The following is a 24507-nucleotide window of genomic DNA, read 5'->3' as shown; positions in this document are numbered from 1 at the left end:
CTAGGCCATTGCTTTTAGATAAATAGTACCACTCATTTAATCTGGAGTCATATTCTGAACAATATATCTTTTCAGGCAGAAGAGGAAAAGTTATTAATCTGTAGAATAATTGCATCAACCCTATGTTGGTCCAGTGAAAGGCGTCGTCCTCTGGGGATTGGGAGATTTGGGTTCTGCCTCCTGTGGTCGTAGCATTGTGATGAAGGGATTTGATAGGAGGATTATCTCAAGTATCTTGTGAGGTGAACAGACCCAGTGAGAATCCTGAAAAATAGCTGGTTAATGCTCATGGCCAAGACCACTTGTCTGCTATTTGACTTTGGGCAAGTCACTTAACTTCTCTGTGCCTCCTTTTGCTCACCTGTAAAATGGGGATTAAGTGTGTCTGTATATTGTCATACTGTACTCTCCCAAGTCCTTAATGCAGTACTCTGTGCACAGTAAGCACTCAAATATGATTGAATGAATGAATAAATGAATGACAGCCCCCCGTGAGACATAGACCATGTCCAACCTGATTATCTTGTATCTACCCCAGAGCTTAAGTATAGTGCCTGCCACATAGTATGCTCTTAACAATGGAACAGTGTAGCTTAGTGGAAGGAGCACGAGCTTGGGAGTCAGCGGATGTGGGTTCTAATCCCTGCTCTAGCACTTGTCTGCTGTGTAACCTTGGGCAAGCCACTTACCTTCTCTGTCCCTCAGTGACCTCATCTGTAAAACGGGCAGGGACTGTCTCTGTTACCGATTTGTACATTCCGGGCGCTTAGTACAGTGCTCTGTACATAGTAAGTACTCAATAAATACTACTGAATGAATAAAATGGGGATTAAGACTGCAAGCCCCACGTGGGTCAAACTGATTACCTCGTATCTACCCCAGCATTTTGAACAATGCTTGGCACATAGTATACATTTGACAAATAATAACAAATACCATTATTATTGTTATTAATAATAATAAATAGCATTTTTTTAAAAAACACTGACTGTATCATGCCACTACAGCCCAGCACCGACACTTCACTATGGTCCCTTCGGGCAAAAATGGGTCTGGCATATATCCGAAGCTTTGTGTTCTTGCCTCTGTGTGGGAGCCCTTGCCCTCTATTCACTTGTATTCTCTGCCCTGGTAGGAGCAAAGAAAGAGCCAGGTGGTATTCTGCAAGTTAGTCTCCCTGTGATTAATTCCTCTGCCCAGGCTTTCTGATGTGAAGTCTTAGTTCTGAGGCCAGTCTACTTTTCCCATTTGGAACTCATCTCATTGTTCATTATATTAGGTTTAGAGGTATGGTATTAAATTTCTTCTTATTTGTATATGATTTACAATAATAATAATAATAATGGTATTTAAGCACTTACTATGTTCAAGGCACTCTAAGTGCTGGGGTAGATATAAAGTAATCAGGTTGGACACAGTCCCTGTTCCACGTGAAGCTCACAGTCGTAATCCCCATTTTATAGATGAGATAACTGAGGCCCAGAGAAGTGAAGTGACTTGCCCGAGGTCTCACACAGCAGACAAGTGGTGGACCTGGGATTAGAACCAATGATCTTTCGACCCTCCAGTCCGTGCTCTATCCATTATGCCATATTGCTTTTCCGTGTTTATGATTTATGTTCTGGGGCAACATTTTCAAGTGTATTTGTTCGAGTTATAGTGACAAATTACAATGACAAATTTGATATTAATATTTTGATGTTATGCTAGGAATTTCCTTTGGGAAATTGTCAAACAGAATTTGGGGGCAGGGTCCTATCAGGCTCCAAACCAAGCTAAAGTCTAGTGGCTAGAGCACGGGCCTGGGTTCTTAACTGTTTCTGCCACTTGTCTGCTATGAGATCTTGGGCAAAGTCTCTTCATTTCTCTGTGCCTCAGTTGACGACAAGACAAGACAAGACCCCACTGTCTACAACAGTGATTGGTACAGAGTAAGTACTTTAACATCTGTAAAATAGGGATTAAGACTGTGATCTCCGCTCAGGACAGGAACTGTGTCCAACTTGAAAACCTTGTATTTACTCCAGCGCTTAGTACAGTGCTTGGCAGATAATAAGCACTAGGGAAGCAGCATGGCATAGTGGATGGAGCACAGGCCTGGGTGTCAGAAGGTTATGAATTCTAATCCTGCTCCGCCATTTGTCTGCTGTGTGGCCTTGGGTAAGTCACTTCACTTCTCTGTGCCTCAGTTTCTTCATCTGTAAAATGGGGATTAAGACTCCAAGCCTCAAGCAGGGGAAGGATTGTTTACAACAGAATTTACTTGTATCCACCCCAGCACTTAGTATAATACTTGACACATAGTAAGTGCTTAACAAATACCACAATTATTATTATTAATAACAAATACCATAAAAACAAAAAAAGTCTGGCAGAGCTGAAATGCTGCTGAAACTTCTCTAAGGATGTGAGAAACTGGACCAGAAACTGACCCATATTATTAATATTATTATCATTATTTGTTATGTACTTACTGATATAATTATTATCATTATTATCATACATTTGTTATGTACTTACTCTGTGCCAATCACTGTTGTAGACACTGGGGTCTTGTCTCGTCTTATGCCGTCAAGTCGTTTCTGACCCAAAGAGACACCACGGACACATCTCTCCCAGAACGCCCCAACTCTCCATCTGCAATCATTCTGGTAGTGTATCCACAGAGATTTCTTAGTAAAAATACTGAAATGGTTTACTATTGCCTCCTTCCTCGCAGTAAACTCGAGTCTCTGCCCTCGACTCTCTCCTATGATGCTGTTGCCCAGCATGGGTGAGTTTTGACGTGTAGCATATTGCCTTTCATTGGCTAGCCACTGGCCAAGCTAGGAATGGAATGGGTAGGCCTCTGCTTGACTCTCCCTCCCAGAGCCGAGACTGGTAGAGTACTGGAAACTATCCAGGTGTGACCCTGAGGGGGGGCACTGGGGTATAGATACAAGTTAATCAAGTGGGATACAGTCCCTTGTCCCACAAGAGGTTGACAGTCTAAGTAGGAGGTAGAAGGACTAAGTAGAAGTAGATAAGTACTAAGGATTAAGTAGAAGGACTCTCTAGAAGTAGGCTAGAAAACAATAGGCATTGAATCCCCACTTAATAATTATAATAACAATAATTTTGGTATTTATTAAGCACTTACTATATGCCAAGCACTGTTCTAAGCGCTGGGTAGATACAAGGTAATCAGGTTGTCCCACATGGGGCTCACAGTCTTAATCTCCATTTTACAGATGAGGGAACTGAGGCACAGAGAAGTTAAGTGACTTGTCCAAAATCACACAGCTGATAAGTGGTGGAGCTGGGATTAGAACTCATGACCTCTGACTCCCAAGCTTGGGCTATTTCCACTGAGCCACGCTGCTTCTATAAGAGGAAAGTAAGTCCCAAAGAAGGGAAGTGTCTGCCCAAGATGATACAACAAGTGGCAGAGAACTCAGAATTAGAACCCAAGTCCCGGCGCTTTCTGCTAGATGATGCTATTCCAACCTGAACCTTGAAAAATGTTTGCAGACACATCAAGATCCATGAGCAATTCCACCAGTGCATATATGAGCCAGACTCAATATCGAATGGCAAGACACGATCACAGACAATGAATGTCTGGAACATAGTCTCCCAGCATTGAAGCTATGCCACAGGGATAAGTGTCGAGAATGGGATTAACCAAGCAGCTGCTGCATTGAGGCTGAAATTGGGAAACTGAGAGGTCGGAGGGCAGAAGAAGCGTTTTAAGGACACAGTGATCCAATACCTCAGACATTCCCACGTGCTGGCCGAAAACTGGGAGCCAGGTGCTGAGGCTAAGTCTGCATGGTGCCCAACCATCAAGAAGGGGGTGGCTTTCTTTGAGCAAAAACTTCTTAGGGAAAGAGAGACAAGGAGGTCAAAGAGAACACACTCTAGGCACTGCAAATATTAATACATCGCAGTGAGGGTCATCCATTTTATTGGTCTCACATGGCTGAGACCATGAATTCCACACTGGCTTTTTTGATCACATAGGTGCTCTTAGGTGAACTTCATGATTTATGGTGTGTACTTTAAATTCAAAGGACAGCTTTACAGACACACACACACACATATACACACGTGCACACACACACACACACACAAATAATCTTTGAATCACCTTAACGAAGAATATTGTTATAATATTTAAATGTTGGTATTTGTTTTAAGGATACCATACATAGGGTATAATTTCATATTATTTTTCTGGATTTTTGCAATGGATCCTAATTTATAATATGAAAAATCCAAATCCAATGACTTCTATTTCACCCTACTCCTCCTCAACCTCTCAGCTGCCTTTGACACTGTGGACCACTGACTTCTTCAGAAAACATTATCCAACCTTGGCTTCACTGACACTGTCCTCTCCTGGGTTCACCTTCTATCTCTCAGGGCACTAAAGTTCTGGTTGCTCGCACTAATGGTAGGAGACTCTCAAGGCTCGGTTCTGGGTCCATTCTATTCTCTATCTACATCCACTCCCTTAGAGAACTCATTCATTCCCATGGCTTCAACAACCATCTCTTTGAGAATGATTCCCAAATCTACATCTCCAGCCTCGATCTCTCTCCTTAACTGCCATCTCACATTTTCTCCTGCCTTCAGGATGGATCTAATTGGATATCTGGCCAACGCCTCAACTTAAGCAAATCTAAAAACAGAACACTTCATCTTCCTACCCAAACTCTATCCTCCCCTTGACTTTCCCACACTGTAGACAGTACCACCATCCTCCCTGTCTCACAAACACATAATCTTGGCATTAGTCTTTACTCATCTCTCCCATTCAACTCTCATCAATCAATCAATCAATTGCATTTATTGAGTGCTTACTATGAGCAAAGCACTCTACTAAGTAGGGAGAGTACAATGTACCAGAATTGGTAGACTTTCCCAGCCCATAGTGATCTTACAGTCTAGAGGGGGTGACAGACATTAATATAAATAAATTACATATATGTACATAAGTGCTCTGGGGCTGAGGGAGGAGTGAATAAAGGGTGCAAATCTAAGAGCAAGAATGATGCAGAAGGAAGTGAGAGAAGAAGAAATGAGGGCCTAGTTGGGGTAAGTCTCTTGGAGGACAAAATAATAATAATAATGATGGTATGTGTTAAGCGCTTACTATGTGCCAAGCACTGATCTAAGCACTGGGGGTAGTTGCAAGGTAATCAAGTACTCTCATGTGGGGCTCACAGTCTAAATCCCCATTTTACAGATGAGGTAACTGAGGCACAGAGAAGTGAAGTGACTTGCCCAAGGTCACACAGCAGACTAGTGGCAGGGTTGGGATTCAAACCCTCGTCCTCTGACTCCCAAGTCTGTGCTCTTTCTACTACGCCATGCTACTTCTCTAATATAGGCATGTAGTAATATGCCTTCAATAGGCCTCAAAATTCAGCATCATCCAAATTCACTCTTTCCTCTCCATCCAAGCACTTGCCCAATCCCAACTGGACTATCCAATCAGCCTCCTTGTTGATGATGATTATGAGGATAATGACAAGCACTTACCATGTGACAAACACCGTTTACAGCACTGGGATAGATACAACCTAATCATGTTGGACACAGTCCCTGTCCCATATGGGGCTCTCTGTCTAAGTAGGATGGAGACTGGGGATTTAATCCCCATTTGACAGTTGAGGAAACTGAGGCACAGAGAGGTTAACCAATTGCCCAAGGTAACATGGCAGGAAGGCATTGTAGCTGGTATTAGAACCCAGGTCCTTTGACTGCTAGGCCCTTTCTCTTTCCATCAGGCTGCACTACTTTCGACTTTTGACACTGTTTGCTGACCTCCCTGCCTTCCGTCTCTCCCACTCCAGTCCATGTTTCACTCTGCTACCCAGATCATTTTTTTCCAAAAAAATCATCCAGTCCATATTTCCCCACACATCTAGAAACCTCCAGTGGTTGCTCATCCATCTCTGCAGCACACAGAAACTCCTTACCATTGGCTTTAAAGCACTCAATTATCTTGTTCCACACACCCTGCCCATCTTACCTCGCTGATTTCCTACAACTCTGCTCACTCACCTCTCTCTTCTAATGCCAATGTACCCTCTGTACCTCAATCTCATCTACCCAGTCTCTGACCTCTTGCCCACGTCCTGCCTCTGGCCTGGAACTCCCTCCCTCTTCGTATTGGACAGATCATCACTCTCCCCACCTTCTAAGCCTTATGAAAATCGTATTTCCTAAAATAATAATAACAGTAGTGGTATTTGCTAAGCACTTACTATGTACCAAGCATTGTTTTAAGCACAGGGGTAGATACAAGGTAATCATGTCAGATGCAGTCCTTGTCCCATGTGTGGCTCATGGTCTTAATCCCCATTTTACAGATGAGGTAACTGAAGCTCAGACAAGTGAAGTGAAGTGACTTGCCCACAGTCATACAGGAGACAAGTGGTGGAGCTGGAATTAGAACCCATAACCTTCTGACTCCCGGGCCTGTAATCTGTCCACTATAACATGTTGCTTCTCTGGTTAGTACAGTGCTCTGCTCTCAGTAAGCACTCAAAAAATGATTGATCGATAAATTTATAATAATAATAATAACAATAATGCTGGTATTTGTTAAGCGCTCACTATATGTCAAGCACTGTTCTAAGCGCTGGGGTAGATACAAGATCATCAGGTTGCCCCGTGTGGGGCTCACAGTCTTCATCCCCCTTTTACAGATGAAGTTAAGTGACTTGCCCAAGGTCACACAGCTGGCAAGTGACAGTGCTGGGATTAGAACTCATGACCTCTGACTCCAAAGCCCGGGCTCTTTCCACTGAGCCACGCTGCTTAAAGCATACCCCATGATATAACGTCATGATATTGTCACATTTTATCAGTGATGGCCTTGCTACATAGTAAATCTAATTTAAAATCCCCCACTAGCAGATTTAAAAATAGGTCATCATTATAACTTACCCATATTTGAAACAGGGGAAGCAACATATCCTAATGGGAAAAGCCAGGGTCAGACAGTCAACCTGGGTTCTCATTTTAGACCTGCCTATTTCCACCTGAGTGATCTTGGGCAAGTTATTTAACTTCTCAGTTTTCTCATCTGTAAAATGGGGAATAAATACCTGTTCTCCCTCCTCCTTGGACTGTGTCTGACAAGCAGCATGGCTCAGTGGAAAGAGCATGGGCTTTGGAGTCAGAGGTCATGAGTTCAAATCCCGGATCGGCTGTTTGTCAGCTGTGTGGGCAAGTCAGTTAACTTCTCGGTGCCTCAGTTACCTCATCTGTAAAATGGGGATTAAGACTGTGAGCCCCACGTGGGACAACCTGATTCCCTTGTGTCCACCCCAGCGCTTAGAACAGTGCTCGGCACATAGTAAGCGCTTAACAAATACCAACATTATTATTATTATCATTTAGTACATTACTTGACATGTAGTAAGCATTTAACAAATATCACAATTATCATAATTGCCGTTATTGTCATTATTATCATTGTTATTATTAAATATTTATTGTACCCCAAACCATTGTACGGTCTAAATAGCATATTCATTTTTTACAGCTATTAACTTGGTATTTTAATTTAAAACAATGCATTATTTGAATGTCAGTGAGAGGTAAGCCAATTTGGCTCTTTGTGTTCAAAGCTGAACCGAGAACAAAAAAATAATCTCATCTCCTGGGAGCTAATTAGTGGAAACAGATTTGCTGAAAATTTCAGAGATCTCCTAGCACCACGTATGGGATCATTTAACTCTGTGGTTCACAGAAGCAAGACTGAATCTTCTAGACAGCTCTGAAACAATTTCATTTTATGGTTTCAAGTATTTTACAGACAAATCATTGGTATTCAGTTTGCATAATTAAGGCCAGCAGCTAGTGAGAGAGGGATATAAAATAATTTTATTGGACAATTTCCCCCTTACCTGCTTTTACTTCTTTTCGGAAAAAACTATCCAGTGAAAACAAAAATACTGATCTGGATGACTCTCTTGGGGATCAGCCTTGCTTCACAACCTGAGTCAGTCTTATGACTCAAGTAATCCTTTCATTTAGCCAGTTCTCCCTGAACAAGTGTTCAATGCATGTTTTGGATAGGCTGCTTTTAGGAAATTTGGGAATGTTCTTCCCTCAACCCATGTCTGTCCTCTAGACTTTAAGCCTGCTGTGGGCAGGGAATGGGTCTGTTATAGTGTTACATCGTGCTCTCCCAAGGGCTTAGTACAGTGCTCTGCACAAGGTAAGCATTCAATAAATATGTTTGACCGACTAATATGTGATGAGGATTAGAAGAAATGTTCTCACACGTGGACACAGTGCTGGTCTGGGATGAATTCTATAATGAGAATTTCTTTGGGAAACAAAAATTTTGCATTATAAGAGAACTGACAGTAATTCAACCTTCACACTTCAAGACTGGCTGTGAAACTCCATTCATATGTGAAAATGTGACTGAAAAAATAAATGTATGACTACCCATATAGATTAATCTTGGACCTATGGCTTTAGTGACTAGCAATAGCTAATCTTCTTTTTTTCCATTCTTTCCCGGGAATCCAACAGTATCCACATATTTGCCCAGGACAACCTTTCACACTCTTCTTGCTGTAGTCCAAGTTACATTGACTAGATGCTTTCTATGAGAATTGATTTCACTGGTTTTAAAATGTTTACTTCTAATCCACCCCCCCCCCCAATTAGCAACTGTTGGATATTTTGCTAACACTCTCTTTCAGGAATATTTAAGTAGTGGTAACCATAATACTAGCAGTAGCTTTATTGAGGGCTCACTTGGTGTGTTGCATTTTATAAGTGGGAAGTGCAGAATCACAAAATAACACAATCCCTGCCCACAGGTAGTTTCTACTTTAGCAGGACCATCAGACGGCAAGATCTAATCTTCCCCCGATTAGACTGTAAGCCCGTCAATGGGCAGGGATTGTCTCTATCTGTTGCCGAATTGTACATTCCAAGCACTTAGTACAGTGCTCTGCACATAGTAAGCGCTCAATAAACGCTCAATAAATACTATTGAATGAATGAATGAAAGACATCTCCTCAAAAATAACCTACCTCTTCATAAGGACAAGGTGATACCCCTTGACGAGTCATGTTTTTCCGTGGAAACCCAGTGATGCATAATATAATGGCATCTTATGCTCTATTTTGTGGAACTGCACCCAGCCTCATCTGAACGAGAGCATTTCTCTGGGACTAAGACAAGGAGAGCTTATGACCACCCATGTTGCTGGGAGAATCGATATCATCAACCCTCAACATTATTATATTGCTCCATCATGAGAGGTCATCCCAGTTCCCATTTTAGTTCTAGCCAGCTCTGATAATAAGCATGAAGTCAATTAATGGTATTTATTGAGCGCTTTGTAAGCACAGAGCACTGTACTAAGCACTTGAATTCAATAATAACTCTAGGTTTCTATTTCCAAGTTATTCTCAAAAGCATTATTTATTATTGATGGAGTAAATGATATTTTAATGCTGCAGCTAAGAATAATAATAATAACAGTGGTATTTCTTGAGCTAAGTGCTAAGGGATAGTTGCAAGATAATCAGATCAGGTACAGCCCATCACCCACAGAGCTCAAAATCTAAGATGAATAGAGAGCAAATATTCTATCCCCTTTTTAAAGATGAGGAAACTGAGGCCCTGGAGGTTAAGTGACTTGCCAATGTCCAACAGCAGCCCAGTGGGAGAGCTCAGACTAGAACCCAGGTCTCCTGACTCCCAGGCCCATAGTCTTTCCTGTAGGCCATACTACCGCCCCCAAAAGATATCTTTATTTTTCAAACATTTATTTCTAAAATGATAATCTGTAGAAAAATGCAAATACTGTAGTATGGTGTTAACAAATGTCACCAATATAAATTTGGTCTCAGTATTATGCTATTTATTCAAGAATTTGCAATTTGGTTTTGGGCTGTATTGTAATTCATCAGCTTTGCAGTGCAAACTGATGGCCATCCACATAAAGATCTTCTATGCAAAGAACAAATGATTATGGCAAGACCTCATAGCATTTCAGAAAATACCACCTTCAATAAATGGCTACAGTGGAAATTAGTTTCCATTACAAAATAAGTAAAGTCATCAAAAAGTTTCCCAATAAAACTAAATATCATCAGATAGTTCACCCATAAAGTTAATATCGTGGCATGAAAAGTATGGAGCAGAATTATAAATAAATTCTGTTGCTGGTTTTCTAATGAATTCCATAACTAAGGCCATTCTATTTCCCCATGGCATTTTACTCACTTTGTTTCGCTTCCAATGTCTATTCCTCCAAACTTACAGCTCACTCAGGCAGTAGGATAGGCTTTCAATTTCATTTCAAAATATGAATTTATTTCTGAGTCTCTAAACCCTAGGGCATTCCCAGTCCCCACGTTATTTGAATCAGAGGATAGTTGTGAAAAATGCCAGATTTCTTTTCCGAGAGTCTCTTTTCTCCTCATATATTTGCTAGAAAGATGGTTGGAAATAATTAAGATTCTCAAAATCATTTTTCTGGGTACACAGAGTTCTCCTACTCATACCTTTAATTATAAACTGACAGCTAATAAAATAGAATGTCAGGGAGCTCATACAACTAACCCCCTCCGAGCAGTTTTATTGTGGGCCTTGCTTTATAAAAAGCCTACGGTGCAGATCATTTTTAATTAAATAAAGGCGAGGCTTCCCAGAGCAGGAGTTACAATAAAAGAGGGTTTCAGTGGAACAGCTGAATAAATGTGTTCTAAAATTAGTCCAGGCATTTCCAAACTGTCTTTTACTGCTTTGTGTAATCCAGACCAGGAGAAACGAATTTTCTCAAGAGCCTTATATGTGTTTTGCTCAGCTCATTTTAATAATGTTACAGCTATTTTGCATCTATCATTCCAAAGTGAAAAGAAAAGATTAAAAGAATTCTTCAAGAATATGATTCCCCCACTTAGCAAATCCTGATACAGAACACAGATGTTGGATGAACAGAGAATATGGCCCCTGGTCTTGTCCGGGAGATTTAAAATCTAAGCAAGGCCCACAGAAAGATGATGAACAGCTGTGTTACTAAACTATTGGCTTCTAATTACACTTTTCTTAATTTCTTCTTTAAGCCAGGACAAAATATTCTTGCAGTGGAAAGGGTGAGTGGGTGCAGAATTCTTCAGTCCCCTTTCCCAAGCTTTCTGTTTCCAGAGACAAGTAATGGGAAGAGTTTTATAAGAGTAGAAAAGGGATTTGGGAGAGAAATGAGTAGAAAAGGGACTTGGGAGAGAAATACTTGGGTGGGATGAGGTGAGAGTTGTCAGATGAAGAAATCTGAGGATCACTGGTGTATGCACTTTGTATCCATTGCAAGAATTACCCTAATTTTCCATATATGCCAGTAAATCTCTATTTTCTTAACCAAAAAATGTTCACACTGTCTCTGGGAGCCTACTCTTCTGTTTCCTGGCCCTTTTCTTCTGCTTCTAGACTCTTGATAGCTGTTAAACACCGCATGGTGTCCTAATCTTCATATCCTTACTAAAATGCCTCTCTTAAGAGGGCTTCCCTGATTCCCCTCATTTCCCCACACTAATTACCCACCCCTCTATGTCTCCTATGCACTTAGGTGTAAAACCCCTAGCACTTTGATACTCATCCCACCCCTAGCTCCACATCACTTATGTACATATGACTTAGCTCTAATTTATTTTAATGTCTGTCTCCCCCAGCTTTTTAAGAGCTTGAAGGTAGGGATCATGTCTATCACCGCTTAGAACAGTGCTTGGCACTTAGTAAGCGCTTAACAAATACCATCATTATTATTACTCTCCCAAGCGTAGAGTGATCTGCATGAAGCAGCATGGCTTAGTTAATAGAGCAAGGGAGTCAGAAGGACTTGGGTTCTAATTCTGACTCTGGCCCATGTCTGCTGTGTGACCTTGGGAGAGGCAGTGTGGCTTAGCGGAAAGAATATGGACTTGGGAGTCAGAGGTCGTGGGTTCTAATCCTGGTTCTGCCGCTTGTCAGCTGTGTGACTGTGCATGTCACTTGACTTCTCTGTGCCTCAGTTACCTCATCTGTAAAATGGGGATTAAGACTGTGTGCCCCATGTGGGACAACCTAATTACCTTGTATCTACCCTAGCACTTAGAACAGTGTTTAGCACATAGTAAGCGCTTAATGAATACCAGCATTATAATTAGCTTCTCTGGGCCTCAGTTACCTCATCTCCAAAATGGGGATTAAGACTGTGAGCCCCATGTGGGATAGGGACTATGTCCAACCTAATTAACCTGTATCTAGCTTGGCACTTAGAACAGTGCTTGCCACATAGTATGCACTTAACAAGTACATGATTATGATTATGATTATTATTATGAAGTCTTCTCCTTATCCCTTGCCATCGAGTCTTCTCTGACCCATAGCGACATCATGGACACATCTCTCCCAGAACGCCCCACCTCCATCAGCAATCGTTCTGGTGGTGTATACATAGAGGTTTCTTGGTAAAAATACAGAAATGGTTTACCTTTGCCTCCTTCCACGCAGTAAACTTGAATCTGCACCCTTGACAATCTCCCATGCTGCTGCTGCCCAGCACAGGTGAGTTTTGACTTGTAGCAGATTGTCTTCCACTTGCTAGCCACTGCCCAAACTAGGAATGGAATGGGTAGGCCCCTGCTCAACTCTCCCTCCCATAGATGAGACTGGGAGTCCTGAAAACTCTCCAGGTGTGACCTGAGAGGGGTACTATGAAGTAAGGGCTCAATAAAAACCACTGATTGATTAATTAATTAAATTAGCCTAAGATTTTGCGGATTGCTGAAGAGGCCAATGTAATACCCACAGTTCTAACTGCCTCATGTATACACGAGGATTGTCCCTTGTGCTGCTTGTTGTTACCTCATCTGCAAAACAGGAATTTTCTTATGGTTTTTGTTAAGTGCTTACTATGTGCCAGGCACTGTTCAAAGCACTGGGGTAGATAGAAAGTAATCAGGTTGGACACAGTCTATGTCCCACATGGGGCTCACAATCTTAATCCCCAGTTTACAGATGAGGTAACAGAGACACAGAGAAGTTTAAAGTGACTTGCCCAAGGTCACATAGCAAATAAGTGACAGAGTTGGAATTAGAACCCAAGTCCTTCTGACTCCCAGGTCCATGTAGCATCCACTAGGCCCTGATGCTTCTCAAGTCTGTGAGCCCCATTTGGGTCAGGGACTGTATTAAACCTAACTAGCTTGTACCTACCCCTGTGCTGAGAACAGAGCCTGTAACACAGTAAGTGCTTAACAAATACTATTATCATTATTATTATTATTTTTCCTCCAGTGCCTGGTGTTGTTTTCACTTTTGCCTTCTGGCCTCCTCATCCCTACAAGGGTCTCCTATCTTCTAGTTCTCAACTCTCTGACTGCTTCTGCTTAATAGCATTTGCTGGCATTTTATCTCCTTCTCTTTGTCTACCATTGCCTAACTAAAGAGCGGGGAGTAGGTCCCACAAACCTTTCTTTCTGGGTCCTCTACTCTTTGTCTCCATGCTCATCCCTTCAGAGTCTTCATCCACTTGAACAGGATTCTCCTATAACCTCTATCTCTATGTAGATGACTACCTAATCTATTTCCCAGTCCCATTTTCACTCATATTTCTTCTTGGTTCCAGGGCATTTCCCTGTGGGTATCTGGCATTTTAAGTTCAATATGCCTAAAACATCCCATCTGCCCTCCGAAATCCATTACTCCAAATAACTTTCCTTTCACTACTGACAACATCATTCTCACTGACCCAGAAGCCTTCAACTCTGGTGGTGTCTTTGATTCCTCTCTGTCTTTTTACCTTCTCGTTCAGTCTGTCGCTAAATCCTGCCGGTTCTTTCTCCACAGCATTTCCCAGATCAATTATTTTCTTTCCACTCATCACCCTGGTTCAAGCTTTTGCCATCTCAATCAATCAATCAACCAATGGTATTTATCCAGTGTTGACTGTGTGCGGAGCACTCTACTACATGCTTGGAATTGTACAATATATGTGTTGCCTGCTTACAATCAGTCATATTTATTGAACACTTACTGTGTTTAAAGCACTTTACTAAGCGTTTTAGAGAGTACAATAGAATTAGCAGACACATTTCCTGCCCACAACCCACTTACAGTCTACAGGGGGCGAAGGTATTAATATGGATAAATAAGTAATTTATGGTACAAAAGTGTATAAGTACTGTGGGGATGGGGGTGGAGCAAATATCAAGTGTCCAAAGGACACACACTGAAATGCATAGATGATGCAGAGAGAAAGCAAGCTGGGGAAAAGAGGACTTAATTGGGTAAGACCTCTTGGAGGAGTTAATGATAATAGTGGTATTTATTAAGCCGTTTGTTACTATGTGCCAAGCACTGTTCTAAGCACCAGGGGATATACAAGTTAATTAGGTTGAGCACAATCCCTGTCCCACAAGGGGCTCGTGCTCTTAATCTCCATTTTACAGATGAGGGAACTGAGGCACAGAGAAGAGAAGTGAGTTGCCTAAGATCACACAGATGACACATGGCAGAGGCTAGATTAGAACCCAGGTCCTTCTGACCTGCAGGCCCATAAAATTCACTTAGCCACACTGCTATAAATGCTTTTTTAGGTGGAGCTTTCAGAAGCTTACCAGGAGCTTTCAGTCTAGAATGAATTTACATCAATCATATTATTGTATGAGGCTTCTCATTTTTCTCTCTGCTTCCAGCCTCTCCCCTCTTCAGTCTGTAATACACACCGGGTCCCACATCATCTTCCTAAAATATCACTCTGCTTACATCTCTTTAAGAGACCTGATTATCTTGTTTCTACCACAATGCTTAGTACAGTGCTAGGCCCAGAGTAAACATTCAACAAACACCATAAATATTATTATCTCTCCTCTCCTAATTCAACTTCCAGAGAGGAGAGAAACTACAGGAGTCCTGTGTAATTTGGCTTTTTAAATACTGTTCAGCCTCCTCTCCCCAAGAAAATGTGACATATTCAAGACAACCAAAGGTCTTTCCTTGTCCCTGGTTTCATTGTACTTTGAGTTAACAATATAAATACAAAAATAAGAATGCTTCACTCTCCTGCTATTTGCTTTACTTCAGCCTAGAACACTTGCAGGTGAAAAGAAATGGCCTGGTATTGATAAAAATGACCTCATGTAATCAAACCCCACCCATTGTATCTCCCACCCTCTTCTGCTTCACCCTGACTTGCTCTCTTTATTCATCCCCCCTTCCAGCCCCACAGCACTTGTGTACTTACCTATAATTTATTTATTTATATTTATGTTGGTCTCATCCACTAGACTGTAAGCTAGTTGTGGGCAGGGAATGTTTCTGTTTATTGTCTTTAATAAACAGTTTGGGCACAGTCTACATGGGGCTCACAGTCTAAGTCAAAGAGAGGAACATTTAATACCCATTTTGCAGATGAGGAAACTGAGGCACAGAGAAGTAAGTGATTTGCCCAAGGTCAGATGAGACACAGGTGGCAGAGCCAGGGATTAGAACCCAGGCCCTCCAACTACCAGGTCAGTGACCTTTCCACTAAGCCACATTGCCTCCTCCAGGGAATGTCTTGTCTGTTGATAACCACTGGAAAGATGTCTCAGGTGGACATTCAAAATCCTATTAAGTGGATGTAAAACAGTCTTATAAATAACAGAGAGATAACCTAGGCTTAGAAATTAGGTCACCTAAATTTCAGTCCTGTGCTTTTCCCGTGAGACTACACTGCTTCCTAGCTGCTTCTCAACTTCAATAATGATCCTGTAGAAAAAGCAAAATCCATGGAAAATTTGGTCAGAGGCTTCTGTCCAAGCCCAGGCTTGACAAGTCTTCTAGAACCTATTATTTCTTATTCCAACTCGAAGCCCAGAGAAATCAGGGAGCTAACTTGGATGGAAAGCTGCCAATCATAATCCCTCTACTTGGCCGACAGAAATCAAGATAGAAGAATATGGTCCCCAGAAAAATGAATGAAAATCTTGAATTTCTGGCACAGCAAAATCCAGGATCCTTGTTTTCTGTGTAATTGATCAATCAATCAATCAATAGTATTTATTGAGAACTTACTGGGTGCAGAGCACTGTACTAAGCACATGAGTGAGTAAAGTAAAGCAGAGTTGGTAGATACATTCCCTGCTCCCAACAAGCTTACAGCCTAGAGGGAGAGACAAACACTAATATAAATTAAGGATATTTTTGTAAGTGCTGTGGGCCTGAGGGAGGGTTGAAAGATAAGTCGTCATTTTGGGAAGACTAAAGCAGCCCAGGTTTGAATTAAAAGTGGAGTAATACCTTGGATTGCTCATTTATGGGGTAAAACTGTTCATGATTCTTTCCATGTCAGATTTGTAGTCACACCAATTCTCCATGAGCCCTTATGTGGTAGACCATCTTTTCTATTAAGTCACCATTCCAACTGCTCCACAAGAGACAATCAGCATTAAGCTGAAGTGCAATCCGGAGCTTCGTGTCATTAAATAGAGCTGCAGAAGCAACGACTAGTTTGGCAAATGGCCTGTAGCGGGAATGGCTTTCGATGGGAAGCAATCAAGGAGGAACATCAGGAACCCTGCAGGTGAGAGCGGCAGCAAGGTGACTCAACTCTGAAAACAGGATCGATCCAGTTTGTTCGAGCACAGGAAATTCATTTCAGACCCATTCCAGGCTGAGACAGGGACATTTTCGTCTAAAATGAGTTGTGATGAAAAAGCAGCACTTAAATTCAGCAGAACCAACCCAAGTCAGGCAGTAACAGGGACCCATTGTGATCTCTGACTACTGCCATCTTATTGTCACTGAAGAACACTAAAACTCTTTACAAGCCCTTTAAAAATGACTTAAAGGCATTACTAACTGAGGGAGGAGATGAGAAGGAAGGGGGTGGAGAGAAGGAGGAAGAAGGAGAAAGTACTTATTTGAATAATCCCAGGGGAGACGTCTTGTGCTTTTCACAGTCTGGTGTGCTGCACATTTATTATTTTAAAGAGGCCTAATTTATATCCATAGGATGCTAATGTCTCTGCAGGAGTTCTCAGAGCCATAATCAGGAAATTAGTAAATCTTTCCAGAGCAACAGTTTAGTGACTTCAAACCCAGTTTAGAAACAAAATATCAGCCGAATGTGTTCCTATTTCTTATTCTCAAAAGGAACTAAAAGGGCAAAAGATGTGATGTTGGTTTCTTTTCTAATTCAGTGATGATCCAGGCTTTTTCTATAAGAAGACAGTGACAAGATGTTCTGGATATCTTTGTGTTGGGAGAGGTAAATTGCACGTCGCAGGTGCTCGATAAACAGACGTTAACAGGGAGAAGTGCAGCAAAGGCAAATTCATTGACTCGGAAAGTTGAATGTCCAAAGGTAAAGAGCTACCCTGCCCTAGCCAGAATTTCTCACAAGCTGGGAGTCAATCCCTCCTCCCTGTTGGCCCCCTGGGTTGTCTATTAGTACACAAGATTTACACTGAGCCAAGATAAGCAAGGCAGTTAGGCTACAGTGACCTGATTTTTCTTGAATTCAATTCAGGTGAGTTGAGGTTTCCTCAAGATGGGAGTCAATGTCCTTTCCAGGTGCAGAGAAGAGCGGAGAAAGGCAAGAAAGCAGTGGTGGGAAAGGAGCAGTTATAGGGCATTCGGACATACATAAACTCGTGTGGATAGAGCACAAGCCTGGGAGTCAGAAGGAAGTGGGTTCTAATGCCCACTCCGCCACTTGTCTGTTGTGTGACCTAGGGCAAGTCACTTCATTTTTCTGGGCTTCAATCTGTAAAATGGGGATTGAGAGTTTGAGCCCCATGTGAGACAGGGACTGTGTTCAACCTGATTTGCTTGTATCCACCCTAGCACTTAGTACAGTGCCTAGCACATAATAAGCACTATTATTATTATCATGTGCCACATATGGACTCCTGCGGACAGCACAGTCAGGAGTAAAATAGTAAGGTAATAAAAAATAATAATAGTAATAATAGTATTTGTTAAGCACTTAGTGTATGAGAAGCACCGTTCGAAGAGCTGGGGTAGATACAAGTTAATCAGGTCGGTAATGGTCCCTGAACCCCAAGGGGCTCACAGTCTGAGAAGGAGGGAGAACAGGTATTGAATCCCCATTTTACAGTTGAGAAATTGAGTCACAGAGAAGTTAAGTGACTTTCCCAAGGTCCCACAGCAAGGAAATGGCAGAATTGAGATTTGAACCCAGGTCCTCTGACTTGCAGGCCTACATTTTTTCCACTAGGCCATGATGCTTCCCTAAGGTGACCAAACCTCTTCTGGACTGTAAACCCGGCGTGAGCAGGGATTGTCTCTCTTTATTGCTGAACTGTACTTTCCAAGCATTTAGAACAGCACTCTGCACACAGTAAGCACTCAATAAACATGGTTGATTGAATGAGTGAATGAATGAATTCCAATTTTAGCAAAGACAACTCTAAAATTGAGGGTCTGTCAAACTGGACTCTAGGAGCGCTATTCCTTCAAAAATAAATGACCTTATTGGATGTACAGCATCTTCACCCCAGCACTGGACACACACAAAGACTTAACAATTTATTCGCCATTAAAATCAGGCTCATTGCTTTCAATAGCAACATTTTACTTTTATTCAATCGAGGCCCTACTATTAGATTTGATTAGACTTGCTACTTTTATAAGTAGCACAGTTCTGCCGCGTTAATCATCTTGTCATGCACTAGCAGTTGGGGGGGGGGGGGAAGAATGAAACTATCAACATTCAACGGTCTCTACGTATGAGATTTGGGACCATTCCAGCTATTCCTGAATTTTTTTTTCAAATCATTTTCAACACCTTTTCATTAATGGTATAAGAAGTCACCACGGATTCCATGTGAAATGACGAGCTGTAACTATTTCTTGAACATCGGTTTCTGGAGTAAGAGATGGGTAACAAGATTTACTAAAATGTCTCCAGCCTGACAAAGCACTGCTTTTGAGACAAAAGTCAAAATGCCTTCCAGCTGCTGTACAGGAGTTGGAAGAATTTTAAAGCCAAATGTACTCTCCTAATCACGCTTCTAAAATTGTGATTACCTCCAGTGTGCAACTAAACTCTCACTGCAGGATGCTGCTTCTCCTAGTATAGCCATTTCATAACCTGAATTTTCAGAGGAACTAAATTCAAATCCGTTCATACTAAGTGACGAAGAGAAGAAGCATGGCTAGAGCACGGTCCTGGGAGTCAGAAGGGCCAGGGTTCTAATCCTGGCTCCACCTCTTGTCTGCTGTGTGACCTTGGGCAAGTCACTTATCTTCTCTGGACCTCAGTTACCTCATCTGTAAAATGGGGATTAAGAGTGTGAGCCCCATGTGTCCAACCTGATTAACTTGTATCTATCCCAGTGCTTAGAACAGTGCTTGGCACATAATAAGTGCTTAACAGCTACCATTATTATTAATTATTATCATTTTTTTTCCTTGAGCTCACTTTCCATTTGTTTATCAGATGTATGGCACCTGTGGCACTTTCTACAAGTGGCTACTAGTTAGGACAGACAACTAGTTGTCTGTTTGATTTTTATAGTTTACTCTCCAAAGTGCTTAGTCTAGTGCTTTGCACACAGAAAGCACTCAATAAATATAATTGAATGAATAGGAGGAAGACACAGTATTGATACTCCAATCCTGTTGCCCTGGAGGAAAGGATTTCCAAGGTAAGAAAAAGACAAAAGGGTCACACAGATTCAGTGTGGCCTAGTGGAAAGAGCACGGGACGGGGGTCGGGGTGGGGGCGGGGGTCAGAGGACCCAGATTCTAATCCTGTCTCTGCCATCTGCCTGCTGTGTGACCTTGGGCAAGACAATTAACTTTTTTGTGCATCAGTTTCCTCATCTATAAAATAGTATGAAATACCTGTTCTCCCTTCTTCTTAGACTGTGAGCCCCAAGTAGGACAAGGACTGTGTCTGACCAAATTATCTTATATCTACCCCAGTGCTGTACAGCATTTGGCATACCCAAAGAGCTTAAAAACTACCACAGAAGGAAAAGAGTTCTCTCCTATCACCAAACCATTCATTGCCTGGGTGATTGGCTGTGATTATTAGAAGAGTCAACAATCAGGTTGGTGCATTTTATTTTTTTTTTGGTATCTGTTAAGCATTTACTATGTGCCACACACTCTACTCAGCACTAGTCTAAATAAATGATAATCAGGTTGGATACAGTCCAGATCCCACATGGGGAGCACAGTCTTCATCACCATTTTACCGATGAGGTAACTGAAGCACAGAGAACCCATGTCCTCTGACCCCCATGCCTGAGCTCTTTGCACTAGGTCACGCTACTGCTCACACTGTTTCCTTTTACTTTCCCTGAACTGAACAGTCGTAGACGCAAAAAAACATTGGCAGTGATATTGGCAAGAAAGGAGGATTTCATAATTGCCAAGTTAAGGAGAGATGCAAGATAATCCAATCAGGCAGAGTGACTATCACCCAAGGGGCTCACAACCTAGAAGATAAAAGGAGGGCAGATATTTGGTTTCATTTTACAGATAAGAAAACTGAGGTCCAGAAAGCTTAAGGGTTTTTTCTGAAGTCACCCAGCAGGTTTCCTGAGTCCCAATTCTGCACTCTTTCCAATAAACTGCTTCAGATTTCTTAAAGAAATGGATTGGTCTCACGAAGAAATTGTCTTTCTTGTGGGCATCAGAATGACTCATGTTACGACTTAGAAACCAAAGTAGGTAACATCTATCTTAAGTAGGGCTGCTACAATTATTTATAACAAAATCTGAATTTGGCCTTCAAAATTCTGGAACAATTCCTAAAAATTCCTGCCCATCTCAATCACCAGGAACTCATCTTCAGGAGAAGTTTTTCAATCTAAGTCCTCAGGACTCTAGGAGTCACAGAAGTGGACCCAAAGAGAGTAAAGTCTCTCCCGGTAAAATTCTTCAAGTATGATAAAATCTATTTGGGGGACTAAAATTTCCCCCAGAGGAAAGAAAACCAGAAAAATGCAAGCCTAACTTAGGGCAACCTTAGACTACTTTTAAACTCCAGAACACTTCTTGACTTCTTCCAGTCCCAGAAAGAACAGGTCATGATGTCACCTCTAAAAGCCAGAAACCAACAATAATAATAATAACAATGTTGGTATTTGTTAAGTGCTTACTATGTGCAAAGCACTGTTCTAAGCGCTGGGGGATACAAGGTGATCAGGTTGTCCCTCGTGGGGCTCACAGCTTTAACCCCCATTTTACAGATGAGGTAACTGAGACACAGAGAAGTTAGGTGACTTGTCCAAAGTCACACAGCTGGCAAGTGACAGAGCTGGGATTAGAACCTACAACCTCTGACTTCCAAGCCTGGGCTCTTTCCACTGAGCCACACTGCTTCACATGGCCCCACAACCCTGGAATCCATTCATTGTGCCAGTTCATTCATTCAATAATATTTATTGAGTGTTTACTGTGTTCAGAGCACTGTACTAAGCACTTGGGAGAATGCAATAAAACAATAAACAGACACATTCCCTGCCCACAACTAGCTTACAGTCTAGATGGGGAGACAGACATTAATATATAAAAATTACAGATATGTTTATAAGTGCTGTGCAGCTGGGATGGGGGATAAATAAAGGGAGCAAGTCAGGATGACGCACAAGGGGGTGGGAGAAGAGGAAAGAGAGTTTAGTCAGGAAAGACCTCTTGGAAGAGCAGTGCTAGTTACTATTTGTATGTCTCACAGGTTAAATTAAGTTTGCTAGGACATTTCCTAACTTGAATCCACCTAATTCCAGGAAATGCAGTTAGAAATGGTACAGGTCCTACCTTGATCCAATCGGGAGACCATATCACAGCAATTGACCACCCTAATTGTTTTGTCTTCTCTTATGCCAAGATATGGGCATGGGTCAAAGATATGGGTCAAGTCAATTCTGACACATAGCGACACCACGGACACATAGTAGTGTTGGTATTTAAGCGCTTACTATGTGCAGAGCACTGTTCTAAGCGCTGGGGTAGATACAGGGTAATCAGGTTGTCCCATGTGAGGCTCACAATGAATCCCCATTTTACAGATGAGGTAACTAAGGCACAGAGAAGTGAAGTGACTTGCCCACGGTCACACAGCTGACAAGTGGCAGGGCCGGGATTCGAACCCATGACCTCCGACTCCCAAGCCCAGGCTCTTTCCACTGAGCCACGCATCTCTCCCACAGTGCCCCGCTCTCCATCTGCAATCGTGCTGGTAGTGTATCCATAGAGTTTTCTTGGTAAAAATATGGAAGTGGTTTACCATTGCCTTCATCCGCAAAGTAAACTTGAATCTCCACCCTCGACTCTCTCCCGTGCTGCTGCTGCCCAGCATGGGTGAGTTTTGACTTGTAGCAGATGGCCTTCCACTCGCTAGCCATTGCCCAAGCTAGGAATGGAATGGGTAGGTCTCTGCTTGTCTTTCCCTCTCGTAGCCGAGATTGGTAGACTACTGGAAACTCTCCAGGTGCAACCCTCAGAGAGGACCCTAATTGTGCATCATAATTAACTGAACCTTTGGATAGAGCACGGGCCTGGGAGTCAGAAGTTCATGTGTTATAATTTCAGCTCTGCCACTTGTCTGCTTCGTGACCTTGGGTAAATCACTAAATTCTCTGGGCCTCAGTTACCTCATTTGTAAAATGGGGATTAAGACTGTGAGCCTCACGTGGGACAGGGGCTGTGTCCAACCAAATTATCTTGTATCTACCCCAATGCTTAGAACGGTGTTTAGCACATAGTGCTTAACAAATATTATTATTATTATTACTATAAATCCCTTGATCCAAAATACCTTTCTCCCCTGGGTTTGTAAAGGAGCTCCGCAAGCCAAACTCTGTTAATAAAAGAACAAGTATCAAACCCCTACAAATCAATTAATCAATGGTATTTATTGAGGGCTTATGTGCAGAACACTGTCCTAAGCACTTGGGAAAGTATAATATATTGGAGTTGGTAGATACCATCCCTTTCCCCAAAGAGCTTATAATCTAGATAAGCAGCATGGCTCAGTGGAAGGAGCACGGGCTTGGGAGTCAGAGGTCACGGGTTCGAATTCCAGATCTGCCACTTGTCAGCTGTGTGACAATGGGCAAGTCACTTAACTTCTCTGTGCCTCAGTTCCCTCATCTGTAAAATGGGGATTAAGACTGTGAGCCTCACGTGGGACAACCTGATCACCCTATATGTACCCCAGCACTTAGAACAGTGCTCTGCACATAGTAAGAGCTTAACAAGTACCAACATTATTATTATTAGAGGGGAAGACCGACATTAGAATAAATTACAGATAGAGGATATAGTAAAAGTGTAAGGATATGTGCTTAAGGGTTACAATTCCAAGCAAATAGGTGACACAGACAGGAGTCTGTGAAGAGGAAGTGAAGACTTAGGCTGGGAAGGGTTCTTGGAGGAGATGGGATTTTAGGAGGGTTTTGAAGGTGGGGAGAGTGGGGGGGTCTATTGGATATGAAGGAGGAGGGAGTGACAGAAAGAGAGAAGATGTGAGCAAGGAGTCAGCAGTGAGAGAGACAAGATTGAAGTACAGTGAGCAAGTCTATATAAGAAGAGTAAGTTGAGCAGGCTGGGTTGTAGTCCCAGATCACCAAAGTATAAGACAGGAGGGGGTGAGCTGATAGTGCCTTAAAGTCAATCCTAAGGGATTTCTGTTTGATGCAGAGGTGGATGGGTGATCACTGGGGGTTTTGAGGAGTGGAGAGATATGTACTAAACCTTTTTTAGAAAAATCATCCAGATAGAAGAATGAAGTATGGACTGGAAAGGGGAGACAGGAAGTCAATGAGAAGGCTGATTCAGTAGTCAAAATGGGATAATATTATTATTAACAACAATAATTAAGTGCTTACTATGTCAAGCACTGTACTAAACACTGAGGTAGATAGAAGATAATCAGGTTGGACCCAGTGTATGTACCACATGGGGCTCCCAGTCTCAATCCTCATTTTATAGATAAGGTAATTGAGGCACAGAGAAGTAAAGTAACTTGCCCAAGATGACACAGAAGAAAAGTAGTGTGACTGTGAGCCCATTTTTGGGCAGGGATTGTTTCTATCTGTTGCTGAATTGTACATTCCGAGCACTTAGTACAGTGCTTTGCACACAGTAAACGCTCAATAAATACTATTGAATGAATGAATGAAAGGGATTGTCTCTGTTGCCCAATCGTATGATCCAAGCACTTAGTACAGTGCTCCGCACACACAGTAAGCACTCAATAAATATGATTGAATGAATGAATGATTGAAAGTGGTAGAGCAGGGATTAGAACCTAGGGCCTTTAGACTCCCAGGCCCATATTCCATCCACTAGGCAATGCTGCTTCTATAAGTGGGTAGATCAGCTAGTCTGCAAGCACATCATGATCATGACCAAGGAATGTATCTCCTAATCCTGTTGTACTCTCCCAATCACTTCAGTGTTCTGCCCATAGTAATTGTTCAATAAATACCATTGATTAACTGATCAGTGATGTAGCTCTTTGGATGAGAGGCAAGAGA

General features: G+C 42.0%; 1 non-coding gene across 1 annotated transcript; it reads right to left on the bottom strand.

The window, feature by feature from the left end:
• Window positions 1-22337: 22337 nt before the first annotated feature.
• On the bottom strand, window positions 22338-22475 carry LOC114815669. Its single transcript, XR_003763471.1, has one exon. It is a non-coding gene; the product is annotated as a small nucleolar RNA SNORA7 (small nucleolar RNA).
• Between the last annotated feature and the right edge of the window lie 2032 nt (window positions 22476-24507).

This window comes from Ornithorhynchus anatinus, chromosome 1, assembly GCF_004115215.2.
Source record: "Ornithorhynchus anatinus isolate Pmale09 chromosome 1, mOrnAna1.pri.v4, whole genome shotgun sequence".
Lineage (NCBI taxonomy): Eukaryota > Metazoa > Chordata > Mammalia > Monotremata > Ornithorhynchidae > Ornithorhynchus > Ornithorhynchus anatinus.
This window is presented reverse-complemented; position numbering and strand designations above follow the sequence as displayed.